The sequence below is a fragment of the Phodopus roborovskii genome, unplaced genomic scaffold (assembly GCF_943737965.1).
Source record: "Phodopus roborovskii unplaced genomic scaffold, PHOROB, whole genome shotgun sequence".
Classification (NCBI taxonomy): Eukaryota; Metazoa; Chordata; class Mammalia; order Rodentia; family Cricetidae; genus Phodopus; species Phodopus roborovskii.
Genome location: NW_026126407.1, coordinates 45,794,880 through 45,807,587, shown reverse-complemented (window position 1 = coordinate 45,807,587; position 12,708 = coordinate 45,794,880). Strand labels below are relative to the sequence as shown.

The 12,708-nt window shown below is 48.2% G+C and overlaps 1 protein-coding gene across 1 annotated transcript in view; it reads left to right on the top strand.

The window, feature by feature from the left end:
* Positions 1 to 12,708, top strand: part of Stk10 (serine/threonine kinase 10) — an 84,637-nt gene that overhangs the window by 3,851 nt on the left and 68,078 nt on the right. The gene's annotated exons all lie outside the window — the stretch shown is intronic.

Here is a 12,708-nt window from a genome sequence, read left to right as displayed (position 1 = left end):
AGGGACCTTCTTGGGGCTTCCCTAGCCTATGAAGTCTTAGGAGGCTCAGTTCCTCAGGATGGTGAAGACAGAATTCCCATGGACCCATGGAGTGGGAGCATTCACAGCCTCCTCAAGACAGGGAGCCCCTTTCTCCTCAGCTCTCTGATTAGCTCAGAGACAGAGGATTGGTTGAGTTCAACATCAAGGCCATTGCCACATTTCCGTGTGATAGAAAGTTGGTTCTGAAAGAAAATAATTTCTACTTCATTACTTAAATTCAACATAAGGCTTCTGGATGGGATGTTTTGTGTTCTTACCAGAACAATCACCTTCTCTAAGGTGGGGTAGGGAGGAGAGGAAGTGTTTAGTCTCTGTGGTAGAAAGTGCTGCCCTCAGCAGAGTCTGATATGGAGCTAATCCTATGTTTTGAGGGGTAGAAGAGTATAGGCCTGAAAGGGCCAGGCTAGTGGTTGAAGTGACTTCTTCACTTTCTGGAGATTGCTTTGGCTTTGAGTGTTTGTATTTAAGCTTCTAAAAGGTTAATTTGTAGCCAGGTGGTACTGGCACACGCCTTTAATCCCAACACTTGGGAGGCAGAGGCAGACAGATCTCTGAGTTCAGGCCAGCTTGGTCTATACTAAGAGTTCCGGGATAGCCAGGGCTACACAGAGAAACCCTGTCTGGAAAAACCAAACCAAACCAAACAAACAAACAAACAAAAAGGTTAATTTGTAAAATCAAGATGGTGAGAGGGGGAGTAAAAGAACTAAAAAGAAAAGAAAGTCACCTAAGCCCCATAGATCACTGTCTTTATATTCTTTGGTGTTGGATCCAGGTTCTTGTGCACAATGGGCGAACATCCACTGATCTGTGTCCTCAGCCTGGACTTTTGTGTCTGTTTTTGGTTTTTTTGAAAGATGATCTTACTGACTATGCTTCCCAGGTAGGCCTCCAACTCCTTTGTGGTCTCAAGGAGTCTTCCTTTCTCAGTCCCTTATGTGGCTGGTAGTACAGGCATGGGCCATCGTGCCTGGCTGTCTTTTCACATTTCATTTATTTATTTGTTTGTTTTTATTTATATTGAGATAGGTTTCTTGGGTAGCCTTGGCTGTCCTGGAACTTACTCTATAAATCAGACTGGGCTTGAACTCACAGAGATCTGCCTGTTTCTTCCTCCCGAGTACTTGGATTAAAGGTGTAAACCACCACCACCAGTTTTATTTTATTTTCAAACTAACTAATTGAAATTGATCAGTTCTTGTCCCGTCAGGTATGTAGTGGGAACTTTACATATTCTGTAATGTAAGACACATGTCCTCAGAAGCACAGATCTGTGCAGGTTGACCTGGTGCCGGTAGCAAATCCATAATATGACAATAAACCAGGTATGCAGGAAGGTCAGAGCTTGGGAATGGGGGGGGCTGTTGTTATGTCCCAAAGTGTGTTTGGAGATGTCCTCAAGCCCTCATGCTTTTTGCACGCCTTGGATTGCTCTGATCAGCTGTCATCTGCTGCTTTTTTTTGGTCTGGCATTAAGCCAGGTTGACTTTAACATTAGGATAAAATTGCTCCCTGGCATGTCAATGGCCTTGCAACAAAATGGCACTTTCAAAGTCAGCATCATATCAGGTCAGTGAGCAGCTTGTTTGGAGAATTCTTTCTATATTTGAAATGCATTTTAAAGTCATTTTTAGGCATTTTAGGCATTTTAGATTCCCAGATAAGAATGAGTGGGTCAGAGGGTATGTCTGGCTTGAGGGTGATTTTGAAAATACAATGAGAGAAATTTATGGCAGCCCTTTGCTGCCTTCTCTTGCTAACAGCCAACCCCAGAGTCATTGTGGATCCCCAGAGATTGAGGGGACTTTGGCAGCTACACCCAGACCTCAGGTGCCCTCAACTCTGCTGGCTTTGGGAGCTGTTTGTGCCTGGCTAGGCATAGCCAGGATGGCAGTGCTGGAAGCCTCCGCCCCTCCAGGCCCGGCCTTCCCTTCTTTCTTTCACCTCTGCTGCTCCTCAGAGTTGGAAAGTCTGGGTTTCCGCCTGGCTCCCCTGGGGCTGTCCAGGGCCCCCTGTATCCTCCTCTTCCTCTTCCTCCTCCTCCTTCTCCTCCCCTACTGTCCCCTTCTACTCCTACTGCGGAAAGAGATCTGCCCCTAGGCAGTAACCTTATTTCCTCTCAGTGTAGTATTTTTGAACTCAAGTCCAAGCTATTGTGAGCCATTCCTCCAGAGTCATAGTACCCAGTCTCTTGGGCGCACTTGGCAAGGGTCTGCTACTGCTAATCCATCTGCATTGCAGGTGTGAGTATGGCTTGGTGGAAGGAACCAACACTCATGCTGTCTCTTGAGGTTACCCTAGACGAGGAAGAAAGCCACAGGGTCATCGTCTGGGGTACCTTAGGGCACCAGTGGAGGGCTGGTAGAATCTATGTTCCACATAGAACATGTTCCACATGTTCCCAAAGCTAATGGCTTCCTCTGTGCCTGAGCTGTCTGTGAGATGGTATCCACAGGGCAGAAGAGGAGCCCACAGAGAGGGACAGCTTTACTCCTGGCCCCCTTGGGGCAGTGCCAGAATTGTTTATGATTGTTGACACTCTGGGTGCTGCTTCTGAGAAGGCCTTGAATGCCACTGCCACTTAACTGGGAGCAAGGCAATAAGACTATGGCACCTGCAGCTCGGCTATGGTACCTGGATTTCCTGCCTGGGCACTGTTGACGTTGGTGTCAGGATCAGTCTTCACTGTGTCAACACAAAAACACTGTTGTCATGTCAGAGGGAATAAGTAAGTTAGTCCTGGGACCAAATATGAGTGCCAGTACCAAGAACTCAGTCCCGGATTTCCCCATATACTACACTCCACTGTGGAAGAGGTCATGTGAGATTTTTATTAGTTGTAGAACAAAATAAGTCATAGTCAATGTATGGGTGGGGCCATGGGTAGGAGGGTCACAACAGAGTGGGGGACTGTGCTTTGGGCTTCACGTGCTGTTCCAGGACATCCTTGGCTTTGGTAGTTGCAGGGATGTTAGGTTTGAACAGGGAGGGGCAGTGGATAGTTCTCGAAGGTACTCAAAATAGCCCACCGTAATTCCTCTTTTGTCTGCAACATTTCAATTCTTCCTAATCTTCAAGTTTAGTCATTTGGCCTTGCAGAATTGGTAACACGGGCAGAGCCTCTCCCTCCCTCCCACTCCTGTGCCCCCTTTCCGGGGAACTTCAGTTCACAATCTCAGGCTTGCCCTATGACTTGTAGATGTTCTCAGCATCCCCAGCTTGTGTCCCCTCTTCCTCCGGATGCCAGTAAACCCCCACCTATGTTGTGGCTGCCAAGACTGTCCTCAGCACTGGCACATGCTCTGGGTTATGAGAGGGGAGGCAGAGCCCTCCCACTAATCAGATGGTCATGGTTGTATATAGTTCAGCTGGCAGTAAAGTTGCCTTCACTGTCCAGAGGAATTGGTCCCAGAACACCCCCTAACCCCACCCCTGACGCTGGCATCCAAGCTCAATTTTATCATGTAAAGTGGGAATAGCATTTACACAGCCTCCCATCCACTCTCCGTCTCTCTGGATAACTTCTAACACCTTGGCACTGAAGTTTCTGTGTGAGTAGCTGCACTGCATCACTTCGGACACAAGACCAGAAAGAAGTCTGTACATGTTCAGTACAGATGCGGTTACCAAAAAGAAAAAAGAAAAAAGAAAAAAAAGACCTTTTAAACCCAAGGTTGGATGTGGGAGCCACAGATGTGGCGGGCTTGCTGCATCTGTCACCTCCTTGTGTTATATAAGAAAAGAATTGAACCTTGCCCTCAGATGATCATTCAAATCTTGGCCGCCCCACTTAGCAACTGTGTGATGAGAGACATGAGTGGCTTGCCTCTGAGCCTGTTTCCCCATGTGAGTAAAGCTGATAAGATAGCCACCCTCAGAGCTCTCAGGAGCTGCCAAAGGGCAGCAGGAGGTCAGAGTAACCTCCAGCAGTCACTGTGGACTGGGAGCTGCCCATCAAGAGAGCTTGTACAGGGACCAACAGAGAGCCATGGTGAGCAGGAAGCTGCCTATGGGCAGGGCAGCCAGATGGTAATCAGAAGGCAGAGAGAAGGAAGCTGGGCAGGTAAGTGGGTAGGCATGGAGACCCAGGTTGCCACTGCCAATGTTGAGCTTGATTGCCTGAAAGTGGGTTTGTGTGGCTTCCACCAGGCTAAACCCAGTGCCACTGACCTTGGCATTTGAAAAGACCAGTGCTAAGTCTCCTCTGGAAGCATCTCATTGGCTGATAGCATCTGCTTTGTGTTCTTGCAGGGCCCCATATATAGGAGCAGGGGAGCCTGACTGTTGTTCCCAGAAATGTCCCACAGACCACAGGAGTCGTGCGGGGCTACTAGAAGAGGTGGCAGTGTAGTACAGTGGTCATTTAAGCATCTCACAAGTATCATCAGAGAGACATTTAGTTTTCATCTGGAGTCCCTGTACTCAAGTATGCATCTGTGCAGGCCCACCTGATTTCTGGTGCCCAGCTGTACTCTTCCTGTTGAGCGCCACAGAGTTGGCCTGGTGCTGTGCCCCTACATCTCTGGTCCACCCTGTCCATGTCTTCTCCCCTCTTCCTAGTGAGTTTGATCGTTTGAGATGGTGCATACCTGGGTGCTGTCAGGACAAGGACAGGGTTGTGTCTGCCAGTCCCTTAGTCTGCATAGCCATATATGGTGGCTGTATACAATACAGACAATGATGACCACTGCTGGAGGCTGGAAAGCCTAGAGTTTACTTCTCCTGTCAAGGTTCATCCTATTCACAAAGGTCCCATCTTCTAATGCTGTCATCTTGGAGATAGGATTCCACATATTAGTCTTTGAAGGGGACATAGACATTCACAGCAGGAAATAAATCAAGAGGGCCTTGAGTCACAGACTGAGGAAGTTAAATACGACAGTTTTTTATCTTAAATAATATCCTTTTTGTCACCAGCCTTTGAATCAGCCTCTACAATGTCAGAAAGGAGCCTTTTGGATGGGAGAAAGGGGACAGGCTGTGACGAGAGGGACAACAATGATTTGCCTGAGGATGCAGCCAGGTTCCTTGGGTCCCCATTATGGTTGCCCGAGAAGAATGAAGGCTGGGTCACTATATGGATACGGTGGTGTGGGGGAATTCACACTGGAGATGTGGTTGGGCCCTAGGTCAGAGCCTAGGACTGTTAAATGCCTAGTACAGGGCTATCAGTCTGCAAAGGAGATGTGTGCTAAGGGAGAGGAAGAGAGGGTGAGAGGGATTTGGGGTATGGGCGGTACTTTTGCCAGAGATTGAAGATGGTGTAGGAGTTGGGGTTAGTACCAGGTTCCACTCATCCTGGGTGGTGTGGGCTGAGAAAATGGCTCACCTCTACCTGCTTTTGACTCACTACAAAGGCAACAGGAATGATGTAACTAGACAGCGCTTTTGAAGGATGAAATGTGACCACCTGCAGTCAGTCGCCAGTGTCTGGGACACTATGGAGCTCAAGCCAGTGTTCAATCTTAGAATAGTTTCTTGACCACCTGTGCCTGTGTGTATCAAGCTTTCAGGTCTCCTCGGGAGGGTTGGCTATTACTTAGTTGTTGTCCACCATTTTTCCTTCTCTTATCCTTCAGAAAGGCAGGGGATAATCCCCACATTCTACACATGCTAGGGCAGAGGCTCAGAGATGTCCAGTGACACACAGCCTTTCCATAGCAGGACTGGAACTTAATCCTGGGTCTTTCTGGCCAGGGGCCTGTACCTTTCTCCTACAGAGAACAGAAGGAAAGCCAAAGGTTATCTTAGAGAAGGCTGCTTCCCTGTGATGTCTCCTCATGGCCTTGTGGGTTCTGTGTCTAGAAACATGAGCTTCTTTTGGAGTCTGCTTCAAGTGGATGTTGATGGTGGCCTCCCCTGCAGAGGAAGTGGTGATGGGCAGGACGGCAGAGGAAGTGGCTAGGGCCTCTGAGGGCAGAAGATGAGGAAGGTTCTCCTGGGCCCTGGGGGATGGGTGGGGTGGCTGGAAGGCAGGACCTGTCTTGGGGAGATACACCCCAAGGGGCCTCCTGTCCTCCCTCCACAGGCACCACCCACTTCTGCTCTCCCTTCCCTTTTCGCTTCTGCTTCCCCTTGTTGCATTTTTTCTTCCTTCCTCCATAGCTTAGCTTCTTATCATAGCTAGAATAGGGGGAGGTGGAGAGATGGGGCTTTGAGCTACAGGCTGGTAACTAGAGGGTTAACTGTATCGGGCCTGACAGAGGAGACAGATGTCTGGTAGAGGAAATGGGGGATCCTCTGGCCTCCAAGAAGAGCTGAAGGAAGGCAGTGCTTTGCAACACACAGGGACCCTTGCAAGGGGTTCCCCTGTTGGCTGGAGAGAGGGTAGTTAACAGGACAGGATGCAGTTGGATACATCCTTCTCTGCCTGGAGCTCAGCAGACTGGCCATGGTGGCTGATATCACTAGTGTATTTCAGAGCTGTTAGTAGAGAGGCTTTACATGTTTCCAACACACACACACACACACACACACACACACACACAGCACACATACACACCACACACAAACACACTACACACACACACCACACACACAAACACCACACACACACACACAGATACCACATACACACACACACCGCACACACACACACACACACACATACCACACGTGTGAGTGATGCTCAGATAACAGCTAGAATGAATGAAAGAGCCAATGTCACACAGTGTGGACTCAGAGTTCAGCTCTTGGCTTTCTCTACCATCACTGTGTTTACGTGACCTTGTATAAGCCACCTCACCCTCAGCCTTTGTTTATTTAAGACTGATTAAAATTATTCGAAACATTTGTAGTCTTATTTATTTTACTTTATGTGTATGAATGTTTTGCCTGCATGTGTGTGCATGTTGGATCCTCTGGAACTGGAGTTACAAGTGGTTGTGAACCAGTGCTAGGAACTGAACCTGGGTCTTCTGCAAGAGCAACAAATGCTGTTAATCGCTGAACAATCTCTGTAGCCCCTGTATTATTTATTATTATTGTTGTTGTTGTGGGTGTATGTGTAGTGTCATTCTATTTTTTTAAGATACTCTTTCATGAGTGAGTGGGTATTAGTTTTAGAATAACAAAACCCTGCATTTTGAGACAGAGTATCACTATGTTGTCTAGGTTAGCATCAGAACTCACCCCAGTCTTGCCGCCTTTGCTTGCCCAGAGCCAGGAGTCCTGTACATTTTTTTTTTTTTTTTTTTTTTTTTTTTTTTTTTTGAGACAGGGTTTCTCTGCGTAGCTTGGGACCCTGTCCTGGTACCCTGTAGACCATGCTGGCCTCGAAATCACAGACATTCACCTGCCTCTGCCTCCCAGTGCTGGGATTAAAGGTGTATGTCACCATACCTGTCTTTGAGTGTTTTTTGTTTTTGTTTGTTTGTTTGTTTTAGCAGGATTTAACTTTATAATCCTTGGCTGGCCTGGAACTCACGGAGATCCACCTGCCCCTGCCGCCTGGGTGCTGGTTTAAACACGTGTGCTGCTACCTGGCTCCATAGAGGGCTTTTGAACACGCAGCAGTGGTAAGTGACTGAGATGACTTACATGCATACAGCTGGGTTGTTACATACTGCACACGTACTGAGAGATCTCACTAAGCCCTATGAATACATAAAATTATTGTACGATAATTAAGATGTAGAGAAGTACCATTGAGTCCTTCTTTATTAATGTGGCTGGGACTGTTCTAAGCACTGTTCTTAGGTTAGCTCAGTGCATCCTCTCATGCAGGAGCTCTTCACGTCCTCAGTGTAGAAGAGTAGAGAGCGAGGAACACAGGGGCCACTCTAATTACCCAGATAGTATGTCAGCCTGGGACTGCAGTGCCGTGGAGGGGTGTGTAAAATCCATCACACAAGATGCAGAGAGCAGCGTCTCTAAGATACTGTTATTCTGATTTTCTTTTTTTTTTTTTAATGCCATTCTATTTTTAAGATTTATTTTTCATGTACTTGTGTTATTTTTAGAAGCATAGAAAATAACATGAAAAGTACTGTTGATTAGAAAACAACAGTGATGCACTGACTATAACTCCTAGAGGTCTGGAATGGGAAGATAAGGTGAGTCAAAGAATCCCCGAATTATCAGGATTAAATGAGATGTTATTATAAAGTACATTCTTCGTTCAGGCAGGAGGCAGCATGGCAAAAATGGAGGCCTTCCCCTTCATTATCAATGTTATCTTGGGACTGGACTCCTCGCCGTGTTTGAAAAGCTGGGATCCAAAGGTTCCCACATGCCTAGCCAAGTTGGACGGGTTACCCGGCTCTTCCGCCAAGGCCACGGCTTGGTATCTTTGAGGCTGATCCTGTTTGGGTTTGGTTCCAAGCCAAAAAGGCCCAGAGGCTTAGCATTTCCTGGCTGTGCCAGGATGGCCCACCAGGCCTCTCCTCCAAGGGAGTGTTGAATGTACATCTGTGGGACTGTCACTCCTCTGCTTTTGTGCTTCATAATCTCTGCTGTCCTCAAGTGTCACTTCTGAAACTTGGCTGCCTCATTTGTCACTGGGTTAAAGTTTGGCAGGGCACTTACTGATCGGGAAGTGGTTCTCCACTTGGCAGGACTGGTTAACTGTGTATGTCCTGGCACAGCCAGGGGCTTTGGCTCCTCTCAGGCAAATGGGTGCCATCTTCCAAAACTAGAACAGGACGAATGGAGAGCCAGGAGGACATGGACTCTCATTACTTTCTGGTCGTCTCTTATGTGGACTATCTCATTTTTCTGTATGGAGTGCAGACACACCCTTCCTCCCTCTTTTCCATCCACTCACCCACCTGTCTGCTTAACTATCCTCCCACCCACCTCTCTTGGCAACTTATAAAAGAACGAATCTATCGGAGAATTATAGTTCCAGGGGGTTAGAGTCAGTGACCGTCATGGTGGCGGCAGGCAGCCATGGCACTGGAGCAATACCTGAGAGCTTGCATCTGATCCGCAAGCATAAGGCAGAACTAGAGGGAGGTAACTGGGAATGTCATGGGCTTCTGAAACCTCAAAGCCCACCCCCAGTGACACACCTCCTCCAAAAGGCCACACCTCCTCATCCTTCCCAGATAGTTCCACCCACTGGGGACCAGGCATTCAAACATATGAGCCTGTAGGCTATTCTCATTCAAACCACCACAGTGCTCATTTGCATCCATCCTCCCACACATTCATACACTCCTCCATCCATACTCCCTCAAGTCTACCTTCCAGGCTTCCTCCCTGTTCTCCCCGCCCAATTCCTTGACTGTTCTGTGCCAGGCTCTGCAGGGTGTAGGCTGGGAGGAATCAGACATGGGCTTGGCCTTTCTTTCATAGCTTACTGCCAGCTCAGGTCTGAGTTGCATACGACCACAGCACCAGCAGCCCGCAGTGAAAGCACTACCAAGGGGTCAGGGGCTGGAGTGCTGGCCGGGGAGCTCAGGCTGTGTCTGGTCAGCTTCAGGGAGCCACTGACTTCACCCTCAGTGTTTGTGCTTGTAGGCAGTGGAGCCAGAGAGGGTGAAGGGGAGTTGGGGCTCAGTGCTGTTGAATAGAAACACTAGAGGTGGTTGCCTACTAAAGTAAAGGACTCTTCATTTCTGGGCGTTCCTTTCCTCCCCTACAGAGCTTACATCTCTATTCCTCTTGGGCCTGTATTTGGCCAGTGCTCAGTGTCCTGCCTCTGAAGACCTGCTGTAGGACTTTCATCCTGAGGCTACAGGCTGCCACTCCTCGATGACCAACCCCTTGGGTGTTTTTTCCCCTGCCTACTCCGGGCTGCTGGATTTTCAACCTTTATCCTGGCTCCTCTCTGCTGTACACTAGCCTCTAGGGCTACTGTCCCTGGTCCCCTTCTTGAGTAGATACTGGTCTTTTCTTTGCATGTAGCCAGTTCTTCTGTGACCCTGATCCCCCCAGAGCTGGACCCCTCTCCCCACTCCATAAACTGTAGCCCTCCTGTGATTGGCAGCACTCAACACCATTCCCTGCATTTTCATGTGTGACACAGATCAAGGTCCACTGGTTCCAGTGGCCTTTACCTTGTTTGACACATGCCCAGCACAACCCTCAGTGTCCAGAGACAGGGAAGTAGAAACCTTAGAAGAAGAAGCCTTGCTGGATCCAGATTTTAGCCATTACACACACACAAAGACTTTTATGGACAGGTCAGCTGGAATCCTTTGCTTATACCCTAAGACTTAGGCAGGTTGCTAGGAGATCTCAGTAACAGCTGTGTGTCTAGGGATGGGAGTGTCTATACCTTCCCCACCTTTTTCTCTTTCTGGAAAAGAAACCTTTTCTGGAGCCTGGGACATTGAAGAAATTCTCTAACGTCTTGAGTGGGCATTTTCTACTATAGAGGGGAGTCTGGGAGTTATCCACTAGAACTTTCTGCAGACATGAGGCTGCCTTGTGTGTGTATTGTGTTCAGTATGGCAGCCACTCTTCTTGGTCAGGAAGCATTTGGCACATGGCAAACGCCACCAGGGAACTCAAGTTTCACTTCATTTTATTCCAATTCATTTATACCTCCCTAGGTAGCTATTGCAGCCATCTGGACAGCACAGCTCCAGCTGTCTGCCTTTGCCAGTCTGTAAGACCCTGCATGGCCAGGTGTGGGCAAGTGCTCGCCTGTGCAGGACACGCCTCCTTTCCACCCCCTGACACTCACCTGGACTCCTGTGCGTATTTACCAGCTGGCATGGGATGGGAACCACTTGTTCTCCATGGCCTGTCCTCAGCTCATCTCTGTCTGTAGGCATGCACGCTTCCCAAGGGCAATTTCATTATCCAGTTTTGTTGCTCTGATGGTCTAGCTGATTTTCCTCATTGCTAGATTGCTCACTTAATGTGTTAAAGGGTTGCTCATGTCCCATTAAAGCAATTTAATAGTTTTCTCACCACTGAGCATTTAGGCCGCTCCTACCTCATTTCCGTTGTTATGGGCTACGAGTGTGATCCTGTAAGGTTCTTTTGTTGTCTTTATTTCTTGGCTCTAAATTCCCAGAAATGAGGGATAATAGGCTTAAAAGGTATTTCAAACCTGTTTCAAACAAAACAGCAGCTGTGGCCGGTTATTGCCTCAAAGGCTGAAGCTGTTTATGTCCTCATCTGTAATGAGGACTTCTATGTGACAGTCACTGGCATGAGGTCATTACTGCTTGTTTTTGCTAATTTAATAAGTGTACAGCAATCTGTTTCACTTTTTTAGAGGATTCTTTTGGCAGGCTAGTCCTGTGGTTTCGGTTTGCCTGTGGTCTTGGCCATACTTGCCATGGTGATCCCCAGATCTCAGGTTATCTCTCCTGGTCATCTTATGACTGTCCCTCTATGGTCATGGTGACAGTGGAGATGGCCCTCATTACACATGTGGTTGCTCTGTGGGAACATCCCCAGATGGGAGACTCATTTCCTTTTTGGTAGTGAATAGCATGAGTCCCCAGAGGAGTTTATTGTCTCACATAAGCCAGAAACCTAAGAGTAGCACCATCGGAAGCAGCTGGTCCCAGTGCTGTGTGATCCTCCGCACTCTGGCTCCTCCCTCTGTGGGCCCTGCTTCTGGCAGACTCTGAAGAAGTGACAAGATGGACTGTCATGTATGGGGATATAGCTTGCCTACAATGTGTAAGTAAGGCCTCGGGTTCAATTCCCAGCACCACTGAACAATACCAAACCCAAACCCAGAGCTGAGCGGCTCAGTGTAAGCACTTGCTCTTGGTCTACAATACCCATGTAAAAGCCTGTAATTCCAGCCTTTGGGAGTTGGAGCCAGGCAGTCCCAATCGGCAAACTGGCTAGATTAGCCAAAGCCATGAGCTCTGAGTGATGCAGAAAAACACCCAACATCAACTTCAGGCCTTTGCATGCATGTATAAACACATGTGTGCACAAATGCAAGCACATGCACACACACCAAACACGCATACATATGCCAAAAAACCAAAACCCACCTTAGACAGGTGAAAAGGAAGGACTAGGGATATAATTCAGTGGTAGAGCCCTTGTCTAGCATACATGAGCCTTAAGTCCAAGCCCTAGCATAGGAGCCAGGAAGGTGAGGGCAGAGTCCACAGGTCATCCCCACCCTTCCATTCTGCCAGGTGAGACACTCTAGAGAAAGAGAAAGCTGCTTTGCTAGTAACCTTTAGAAAATGCAAAAACAAACAAGCAAAAAACCCACAAAACCAAAACAAAAAAACAAGACAAGAAATCATCCAGAGACAGTTTGTTTGCCTACCTTGGGGTCACATGCCCAACACTGAACCAGTAACTGTGACAAAGCTTGGCTCTGACTGGTTGGTCCTGAATGGGCAGCTGGACCAGGGAGAGAGGGGTCAGCCCTCCTGGATCCTTGGACTGAGTGAGGCAGTTCCCAAAGACAGTAGAGTTTTGCATGAACAGTGGGAATGGGATGCCCCAAGATTCTTCAGGCAGCTACAGAGGCTCCAAGGCCCTTGTCTTCTGCACCCCATTCTCCTTCAGTCTTTATGCTAGGCTTGGGTCTCTGCATTCCTTTATGGGAATCAGGAACTTAGAGTTCAAAGCTGTGGCTGAAGGCCTGGCTGCATTCTGGGATATCAGCCATTTCCTGGGAAGTAAAGGGTCATCTGGTAGCCAGAGAAGGGAAGGGTCTGGGGCCTGTCCTCTGGCTTCTATGTTACCAGGTCTCAGTAATCCCCCAGCTCCTGAACTGGCTTGCTGCAC